The following is a 10300-nucleotide window of genomic DNA, read 5'->3' as shown; positions in this document are numbered from 1 at the left end:
GCCTACTAACACCATTTACCTCTGCTTCTGTGAGGGACTCCAAGAGTTTCAGGATCAATGTGTGTGTGTGTGTTTAATTAATTCCTGAACTTAGGGATTCTAGATCACATGGGTAACTTGGAATCCTTAGTCCACGAAAGGTATAGGCCTAGAGTTCCGATTTTTTCAGGGGAAAAAAATATTTCCCCTCCTAGAGCTGAGCCAGAAATAGAAAAACGTTCTTGTAATCCCTTGGTACTGATGAGTGGATTAATTTATTTAGCTTTTTTTTTTAATTGTGAAAAAAAAAAACATATATACTATAAAGCAAAAAATTTCAAAGCACACTGCAACAATTAGTTATAGAACAGATTTCATTGTTTGGTATGGGTGACAATTCCATAATTTTATGTTTTTCCTTCCAGTTGCTCCAAGACACTAGAGACTAAAAGGAATATCCATAAAATGATTCAGCAATCATACTCGTTTGTTAAATCCTATCTTCTTTGTTATAACTCCACCTTCTCCTTTGATCTTTCTCCCATTCTTTAGTGATATTTGTGCTATGCCCATTCTAACTTTTTCATATTGGAAAGGGCTGCCAATAATATGGGATAGGGCGATGAAACTAGTTGCTGTTCCGGAGAGGCTGGCCCCTCTAGGTTTCAGGACTTATTTGACCTAGGAACTCGATGGGTGGATTTATACCTTTTAACTGAGAAAGCAGCTCTATGAGCATCCCAGGAATTTCAGTTCTCCAACTCTCTCAGGCTCTGAGCCTGGTTGGGGCCTTATATGTACACTCAGTGTTTGCTTTAAAACACAATACTGCCTAGATACAAAGTGTGGTCCCTAAATCAGTAGCAAGAGGAGCACTTGGGAGGTTGTTAGAAATGTAGAATCTCAAGCCCCACCCAAGACCTACTTAATCAGAACCTACATTTCAACATGATCCCAGGAGATTTGTGTGCACATGAAAGTTTGAGAAACACCACACTAGACCACCATGTTATATAAAGCTTATTCTTCTAAGCCCCCCACCCCTCTCATCCCAAAATCACAAAGTCCACCCACATGTTTATTGTCCTTTCTATATCCTCTGTAGTTTTGACACCTGAGAATTTTGCTTTCTTGTTTGGAAGCTAATCTATACATTAAAAAACATTTTTTTGTGAAGATCTTCTTAAGTACGCCATGTTTCCAGAGCTGGAAATCCAATCTTGCTTAGTCTTCAAAATTGAGCTTTAAATACTTAGCAGTTTCATATACCAGAACCTAGCTTAGTGCTTTGTACATGGACATATTCAATAACTATGTGTAGCTTTCATGTTCAAGTGATTGATTAGAAGTATACATTTGAAAGTGGCTCAAAGTGACATCATTTTGTTTAGTTCTTTCCCTTCCATGGTGTTCTCTTTTTCTATATACAAATGCTTTGACCCATAATAACATCTGGTCCTACTCTATGCTTTTTACAGAACTGGGTCTGGCTCAGGGCTACCTCCAAGAGTCCCAGACATTTTCCTCTCTTGTAGACGATGGAATTTCTGTAGTGAGATAGGAGAAATCAGTTGTGCTCTCAGAGTTACAGACACTGAATGACACAAAAGGGGCCAGTTCATCAGTGGACACCTCTTTTAGAGGCCCCTTTTGAACATTTGGTTATCTCAACCCATACCATTCAGCCTACATTTGGAGATCTGGAAGGTAAAAGCTGCGGTGGAAGCAGCTCTCTCCAAATTTACTTAGTAGGCATGAATTGCACACCCATTCATTACATTGCATTGCATTACCCCCTGAGACTCAGGGGTAACTGAAAGCGACTATTAGGTGTGAGGGTAGGTACTCATATCTAAAACAACATTAAGAAAAATCCCAACATGTTAGATAATCCAGTGCCTAATAGAGAAGTATGGACTGTGTCTTGAAAATACTGAGAGAACAATAGGTCAGTAGGAGTATCTCCATAGGATGGGTGGGGTGACATCATTCCTTCAGCTTCCTTATGCCCTGCCTGTCCTGGCTTCTTCTTTGTTTCAGAGAGAAGAAAAGAGCTCCTTTGCCCTCCCCTGCCTGGGAAATTCATTACACCTACCACAGAGACTTTGTCTTTTTATACCATTTTGGTGGCTCTGTTTGGCATAAAAAACCTATCCTCCCTGCATGAGGTGGGGAGGGATTTATAAATTCTTTCACCTCCTGTAGGGTACATCTGGCTCACAGTCCCTGATCTTTACTTGCACAGCTTTAATTCAAACATGTACATTGCTTTTTCAATGGCAAAAGACTGAGCCAACGATAACCATAGGTCTTGATCTGGTATGTTCATCTGAAGGACAGGAATATTATATGAAGCTCCCCTCCAACCAGTCTACTATGCTCTTTGTTTCCTGGGAAACTTCGTTAGCTTTGTACTTTTCCTCACAGTACACCTACTCCAGAAATCCCTTACCCCATTCCTTTCCAAATCCTACCCATTCTTTTGTGTGTGTGTATGTGGTGGGGTCACATTTCATTTTTTTTCCATGTGAGTATACCATTATTGTAGCACCATTTGTTGAATTTTTGTTTGTTGGTTGGTTTTTTGTTTTGTTTGCTTGTCTGTTTGGGAAGTGCATGGACCAGGAATCAAACCCGGGTCTCTCACATGGCAAGCAAGTATTCTACCACTGATCTACCCTTGCACCCCCCTACCCATTCTTAAAGTTCTTTTTCCTTGGTGACTTTATATTTGCCCTGATTATTTTCAACGTCACTTCTGCCCTAAAGTGTTAGGGATTGCTTTTATGTCTGACTTATCTCCCTAAAATATACTTTCAGCTCCTTGAAGGCAGGGAACTTACAGCATGCAGCAAGTTGTCAAAGATCTCAATAAAGTTTAAATTCATATTATTATTAATTATCAATATAAATAATTATTCACAAATATAAATGAAGCAATTCTGTATAAGGCCCATGTTGTAAATATCATACCAAGGAGGCTCCAGAAATGCAGGATTAAAGGAAATGAGCCACACTTTCCCTTGTAGGGGGAGATGAAATGCCTCACTCGTGCCTGAATTGGTGCGTACCTCCACCTGCCCCACACACTCAACTTTACCACCTTCCCTCTCATGTAGTAGAATAAAAGGTCACAAGCAGCTCCCTCATTTTATGTATTTGAAAGCCCTGTATTTGGTGCATTTACCACCTTCCAGATAAATTTATCCTTTTGCCATCATGAAATATTATCTGGCGAAAGTTTTAGTCTTGAAAGGTACTTATCTAGTACTCACATAGCCACTCAACCTTCTCATGATTTCTGTTTGCATGTTCATCTTTTCAATCCTTTTACTTTCAACTTATTTGTCTTTAGATTTACATTGCATCTCTTACAGACAGTAAATAGTGAGGACTTGCTTTTTTTCATCCATTTGATCCATCTCTACCTTTTAATTGGAATTTTTAGTCCATTAATATTCAATGTAATTGTTGTTATGGTTGGATTTAGGCCCACCATTTTTCTATTTGTCCCATCCATATGTTATTCCAGTTTCTCCTTTCCTGCATTCTCTTGAGTTAGTTGATTATTTTAGAATTTTATTTTAATGGATGCATTCACTTTTTAGAGTTATTTTTTAGTGTTTATTTTAGGGCTTAAAATATACAGCCTTAACTTTCATTGCCTGCATAGAACTACTTTTGTATCACTTCACATAAAATATAAGAACCTTACACCTGTGTATATCCCTTTACTCATCCATTCTTTATGATTTAGTTGTCATGCATATTATATCTATATTCACTATAAATAATCATTTTAAATATTTGCTCTAAATAATCATATATATTTTAAGGAAATTAAAGAGGAAAAAGAAGTCTTTTTTATTTACCCACATGTTTACCATTTCTGACGCTCTTTATTACTCGTTGAAAGTCCAAGTTGCCACCTGATAGCTTTTTCATCATCCTAAAGAACTTATACTATAGAATTTCTTATAGTGCAGATCTGCTGGTGATGGAGTCTCTTAGTTTTTGCTTATCTGAAAATGTCTTTATTTCACCTTCATTCTTGAAGGATATTTTTACTTGAGAATTTTGAGTTAGCAATTGGTTTTCTTTTGGCCCCTTAAAGATATTGTTCTACTGTCTTCTGGCCTCCATTTTTTCTGATGAGAAATCAGTGATAACTCACAGCCTTGCTCCCTTTTGGAAATGTTTTCTCTAGCTGCTTTCAGTATTTTCTCTATGTCTTTGGTTTTTAGCAGTTCAATTATGATGTGCCTGGATGTGACGTTCTTTTGTACGCATCATGCTTTGATTTTCCTAAGTTGCATGAATCTGTAAATTATTGTCTTTTATGGAACTTGAGAAATCTTTAGTCACTATTTTTTTTAAATATTTTTTTTCTGCTCCATTTTCTCCCTCTTTCCTCTTCTGAGACTTCAATTACTCATATATTAGATTGTTTATTCTACTAGTCACTGAGATTGTTTATTCTACTAGTCACTGAGGCTCTGTTCATTTTATTCACTCTTTTTTCTCTATTTTTAAATTAATTTCTACTTATCTATCTTCAATGTAAGTGACTTAATATTCTCTTTTGTCCAATATGTTGTTAAATATACTCACAGTATTTTAAATTTCATATATTATTATCTTAGTTATAGAATTTCCTCTTTTTTTTTTAGCTACCATGTCTCTGCTGAGGTTTCCTACTGTTCATGTTTATTATGAGTATAGCTTTTATACTCTTGAGCATAGTTATAATACGGGCTTTAAAGTCTATTTCTGCTAATTCCAACATCTGGGTCAGCTTGGGGTTGTCCTCCATTGATTGCCTTTATTAGTGAATATGGGTTGCATTTTTCCAATTTTCCATATATTATGCATTTTAGATGATATCCCAGACATTGTGAACATTGCAGAGACTCTGTATTGTGAATATTGCTAGAAAGAGATAGCTTTTTTGTTGTTTTTGTTAATAGGCAATTAACTTGACTGGACTTAAACTGCAAACTCTGTTGACCTGGTAGTGGGCAGATGCTGAAATCTATATTCTGTTCTTAAAAGACCCAAAGTTAAAGCCTGGGGCTGTGTGGGGTCTATCTTGCAAAAGCATGATTCATTGGTCAACCAGAGATTTGGGTAGAAGCTAAATGCATAAGTTGAGTCTTCCTCTCTAGATGTCTCCTTTCCATGATTACCTCCACTCTCTCATTTTCCTTGAAGTTGCATCAAGCTATTAAAATTGTAGGCTTCTACTTGTGTTTTAACCAACATGACAGAAATGGGGGTTTCCGTCAGGAAGAAAAACTCATGAAAAATCTGGGAACTCATTTAATACCATTCCCTTCTTTCAAGTGTTTATTTCCCTCCCTAATTTATGTCTGCCTTTGGTTACTCTCCAGTGCATTCTGTGAATCATTTTTTCATATTTTATCCAGGGTTTATGATTGCATCTACAAGAGGATTGGCTTGAGAGGAGCTACTCTACCTTTACGTAAAGCAGAACCAACTGCCTCATTTTAGAGAGAGTACTAAGGCTTGGCAGGAGAACTGTGTATGCCTATGTAATGAGAGAGATAGCTGAAGATCCCTAAGACAGCTCTGCTCCAGTGTTCCCATGGTTCCATGGAAACCGCATCTCAAGCGCTAGTGCTAAATGCACAGAAGAAGGTCCCCATGCATATGAGCACCTTCATGGTGACTTCGAGTGGACCTGGCCACCTAACATGCAGAAGCCAACTGAAAAATAGCTCACATATTCTTTGCAAGGCACAGTTCTAAATATTCCATAAAGATTATCTCATTTAGCTCTACCACAAGTTTTTAAATTAGGCACAATCTATAATGATAGAGCTTTCACAATGTGACTGTATGATTGTGAAAACCTTGTGTTTGATACTTCTTTTATCTACCTTATGGATTAAAAATAAATAAAAAATAGGGGGAACAGATGTTAAAATAAATTTGATAGACTGAAATGCTAATAATCAATGAAAGGGAGGGGTAAGGGGTATGGTATGTATGAATTTTTTTGTTTTCTTTTTATTTCGTTTTCTGAATTGATGGAAATGTTCTAAGAAATGATCATGATGATGAATATACAACTATGTGATGAAAAAAGAATGTTCATATTGCATGTTGTATATTGATTGGTTTTATTAATAAAAAATAAAATAAAAATAAAAAATAAAAACAATTTAGGCACAATCATTATCCTCATTTTGCAGGTAAAAGCATGAGACCTAAAGGAATCAGTAATTTGCTCTCTGTGTAACTGAACAGCCTCTAGCGTCGTGCTGGTTTGAAAGGAAGTATGTCCCCTAGAAAACCCATGTTTTAATCAAAATCCCATTTTATAAAGGTAGAATAATCCCTATTCAATACTATAGCTCTGAAACTGTAATCAGATCATCTCCCTGGATGATGTGATTTAGTCAAGAGTGGTTGTTAAACTGAATTAGGTGATGACATGTCTACACCCATTTGGGTGGGTCTTGATTGGTTTACTGGAGTCCTATGAAAGAGGAAACATTTGGGAGAATAAGAGATTCAGAGAGAGCAGAGCAGAATGACATAGCCATGAGAAGCAGAGTCCACCAGCCAGCAACCTTTGGAGATGAAGAAGGAAAATGCCTTTGGGGTATTCCTCCAGGGAGCTTCATGAAACAGGAAGCCAGGAGAAGAAGCTAGCAGATGACGCTGTGTTCACCATGTGCCCTTCCAGATGACAGAGGAACCCTGACCGTGTTTACCATATGCCTTTCCAGATGAGAGAGAAACTCTGACTGTGTTTACCATGTACCCTTCCACTTGAGAAAGAAACCGTGAGCTTCATCAGCCTTCTTAAACCAAGGTATCTTTCCCTGGATGCCTTTGATTGGACATTTCTATAGACTTGTTTTAATTGGAACATTTTCTTGGCCTTAGAACTGTAAACTAGCAATTTATTCAATTCCCCTTTTTAAATGCCATTCTGTTTCTGGTATCTTGCATTCCTGCAGCTAGCAAACAAGAACAAGTGTGGTGCAATCAGGACTGAAATCTAGATCGGACTGATGTTATGGCCCCTTTGCCTATAAGTATAGGGTTCTACATTTCCTTACCAATAGGAAACATGGTAGTGTAGTTCACAATCATGTACATACATGCCCTGAATATTTGCCTTTCTGGATCCCCTGTCTCCTTCCTAGATAAGATGAATATCCATGTATAGCTGGTTCCTGTAGTGCCAGGAGGGCAAAGAGGGAGGGAAGACTTATGGATTTGGAAGATATGTAGAAGTCAAGGGATTGGGTTTTGAGTTCTCATTTTTGCTAATTCGCTGTGTGACCTTGGGCAAGTCATTCTGCTCACTTATAAGTAAAGTCAGAATGAATTCTTAAGATCTTGACCAGAATTACTGGTAAAATTACTGGTAGAATTACTTAAGCTTAATTCTAAGGTTTATTTCTGGTGGCCAGGAACCAGTAAGAAGTCTCCTGGCAAAATTTGCTTGCAGACTGTGAATTTAACTGTATATATGGCAAGTGTTATTGGTAACTTTAATCCTCAGGTATCCTCTAATAATAAAAGCGGAATAATAAAGCCAGAATCTCTAGTCCTTGGCTAGCATGGATATGTTATTCTTGGATAGTCAGATGACTAACTCCAGCTAAAGTCTCCCAAGATCCACCATGTTCCAATCAGTGCTCTCTCAAAGAGAACCTTGAACTGGCTAGGTCACTTTTTTGCATCAAGAGCATAAATTCCTATAGGGATAGCAATATCAAGAATTTTGGTGTCATCTCTTGGTGATCTGTGTTCTAGGTTGGGAAGTTAACCTTTCCCACCTACAGAAAGGATCTACCTTGCCCAAACTGCTGTCCAGGGTGGGAGGAAAATATCATTTGCACTTCTGTCTCTCTGTGGAACTTAATTTCCACGCCTACATTTCAGACACCCTGGAATACTCTGCTGTAGACTCACATCATAGTTGGTGAGATGTGGGACCTCTGCTCCAAGGAATTCATCAATCCTCAGGTTTTCATTAGATGAATTAAAGTACTAGGTAAACTTATTAGTCAAGATGTAGTGGAAAGGCTGGAGGGAACTGCCTGAAAATGAGGAGCTGTGTTCCAGTAGCCATGTTTCTTGAAGATGATTGTATAATGATATAGCTTTCACAATGTGACTGTGTGATTGTGAAAACCTTGGGTCTGATGCTCCTTTTATCTACCTTATCAACAGATGAGTAAAACATATGGAATAAAGATGAATAATAGGGGGAACAAATGTTAAAATAAATTTAGAGTGAAATGCTGGTGATAGGTGAGGGGGAAGGGTGGGGAATATGGTATGTATGAATTTTTTTCTGTTTTCTTTTTATTTCTTTTTTTCTGAATAAATGCAAGTGTTCCAAGAAATGATCATGATGATGAATATGAAACTATGTGATGCTATTGTGAAATACTGATTATATATGTAGAACAGAATGATTAAAAATTATGAATATTTGCATTTGTTTTTTTTGGTATTTAAAAAAAAAAAAGTCCTAGGTAAAATGCCTTCCTGGTACCAGTGTCAGTCTCTGGAATTTCTAAGGCTCACCTCCTTTCTCACAGCAAAAGTTTATTTTTTTAATAGTCATGCTGGATAAAGCACCCTATTTAAAAATTAAAATAAAGTGGAGCAGGAGGCATGGTGTACACTGTTTGAGAATGACAGCTCGGGGCATAGCCCGTGGACGATTTCACCTTCCTGATCTTCCAAGAAATGGCTTAGTATGAGGTTATGAGCATAAACAGTACTTTTCTTTTCACTCACCATGTATCTTTAGGAAATGAATTTAACCTTCCAGTGTCTAAATGTAAATGATAGATGCCAAGGTGCTGCCTACCATAATTTGTGACAATTTTGAAATATTAGGAGAGCCTTGGAAAAATGAAGCAACCTTACATTGGTGACATTCTCACCCTGCTAAAACAATGACAGTACTTAAAGTGGAGATTTTCAGTTCATCATAAATTTATGTTTTCAATTTACTTTCTGAAATTGATCTCTCCGTTTCATTCTGGGGGACCCTAAATCAGATGTTGACATCTTATGGCATGTGTGCCAAAGATGGCAAAGGCCAGATTTTTACACATGGAAAGCCCAGAGATCACTACCTTTGCTTACTTCTATTTGCTTTCTCCTCCTTCACACGTCTCCTTCTATTGCTTGCAAAAGCTGATCCACATTTGCTAACTTAGACCTTTCAGGAGTTCGTCACCAAACAAAAAGAAAAAAGCCTCGTCTTGGCAAAACTTTGAAAATATTTCAACTTCCTTCTCTAAAGGGGAAAATGTCAATGCCTTGGAATGAGGATTCAAGTTTCCCAGGCCTGCTGAAGTAACCAAAGATGGAGATGGATAATTAAATGTCAAATTCTAACAGCACGAATTTCCCCAAAGGGCAAGAGCTCAGCAGTCCTTTTCCTTCTCTAGGCCTTAGTTGCCTCATCTGTAAAATGAGGCAGTAGGAAACAAAAAAGCCTGTCTTGTTTGTAAAAACAATAAAATTACGTTCTATTATTAGCAAAGGCTGTGCTGCCTAAAATTATTCATTTTATTACTATTGTTTTCCTAAATGAAATAATCTACAAGTCTCACGCCCCATATACTTTATAAAGCTATACAATTAGTAAACGCTTATCACATTCTAGCCTAGTAAAACAGGAGGATTTCACCCTCCTGTGGATGTATTTCAAGTTTTGCCATTGAGTTGAGTTTTCTTATGTATACATACTATTTTAGAAGGCTTTTATTCCCAACTAAAACTATATTCTTTATGACCTACCCAAATTGTCTAGCCCTAACTTCTCCTCAAAGTCCTATTTTTATGTTTCCAGTTACCCACAGAGAATTTGCACTTGGGGAAAACATCACACGATAAGACAATCAATAGGTATTTTTGAACAGCTATCACAGATCCAATTTGCGAGAAATTTAGAAGAAGCATTAGACATAACCCCTACTCCCCTGCTCTTAAGGACCTTAAGTTGTAACTCGGGAGAAAAATAAATATATATTAAGTTGTAACTGGGGAGAGAAATAAATAAATATATGAAAGTATAAACCAGCATACACTTGATGAGGGCCTATTTGTGTGACACAACATGAAGCCTGGTGAGGAGGGCAACAATATATCCCAGTTTGCCAGGAAAAATCCTATTTATATCTGGGGCATTAGAGTAATCATTACTATTAATCCTTCTGGCTTTTGGAAGCGTCCTAGTTTAGATGATCAATTATAAGGTTGCCTTAAGAATGGGAGCGACAGGGCCTTGGTATCTCTACCTATGAAAGCCAAGTCA

Source organism: Tamandua tetradactyla, chromosome 26 (genome assembly GCF_023851605.1).
Source record: "Tamandua tetradactyla isolate mTamTet1 chromosome 26, mTamTet1.pri, whole genome shotgun sequence".
In the NCBI taxonomy this organism is placed as follows: Eukaryota; Metazoa; Chordata; class Mammalia; order Pilosa; family Myrmecophagidae; genus Tamandua; species Tamandua tetradactyla.
This window is presented reverse-complemented; position numbering follows the sequence as displayed.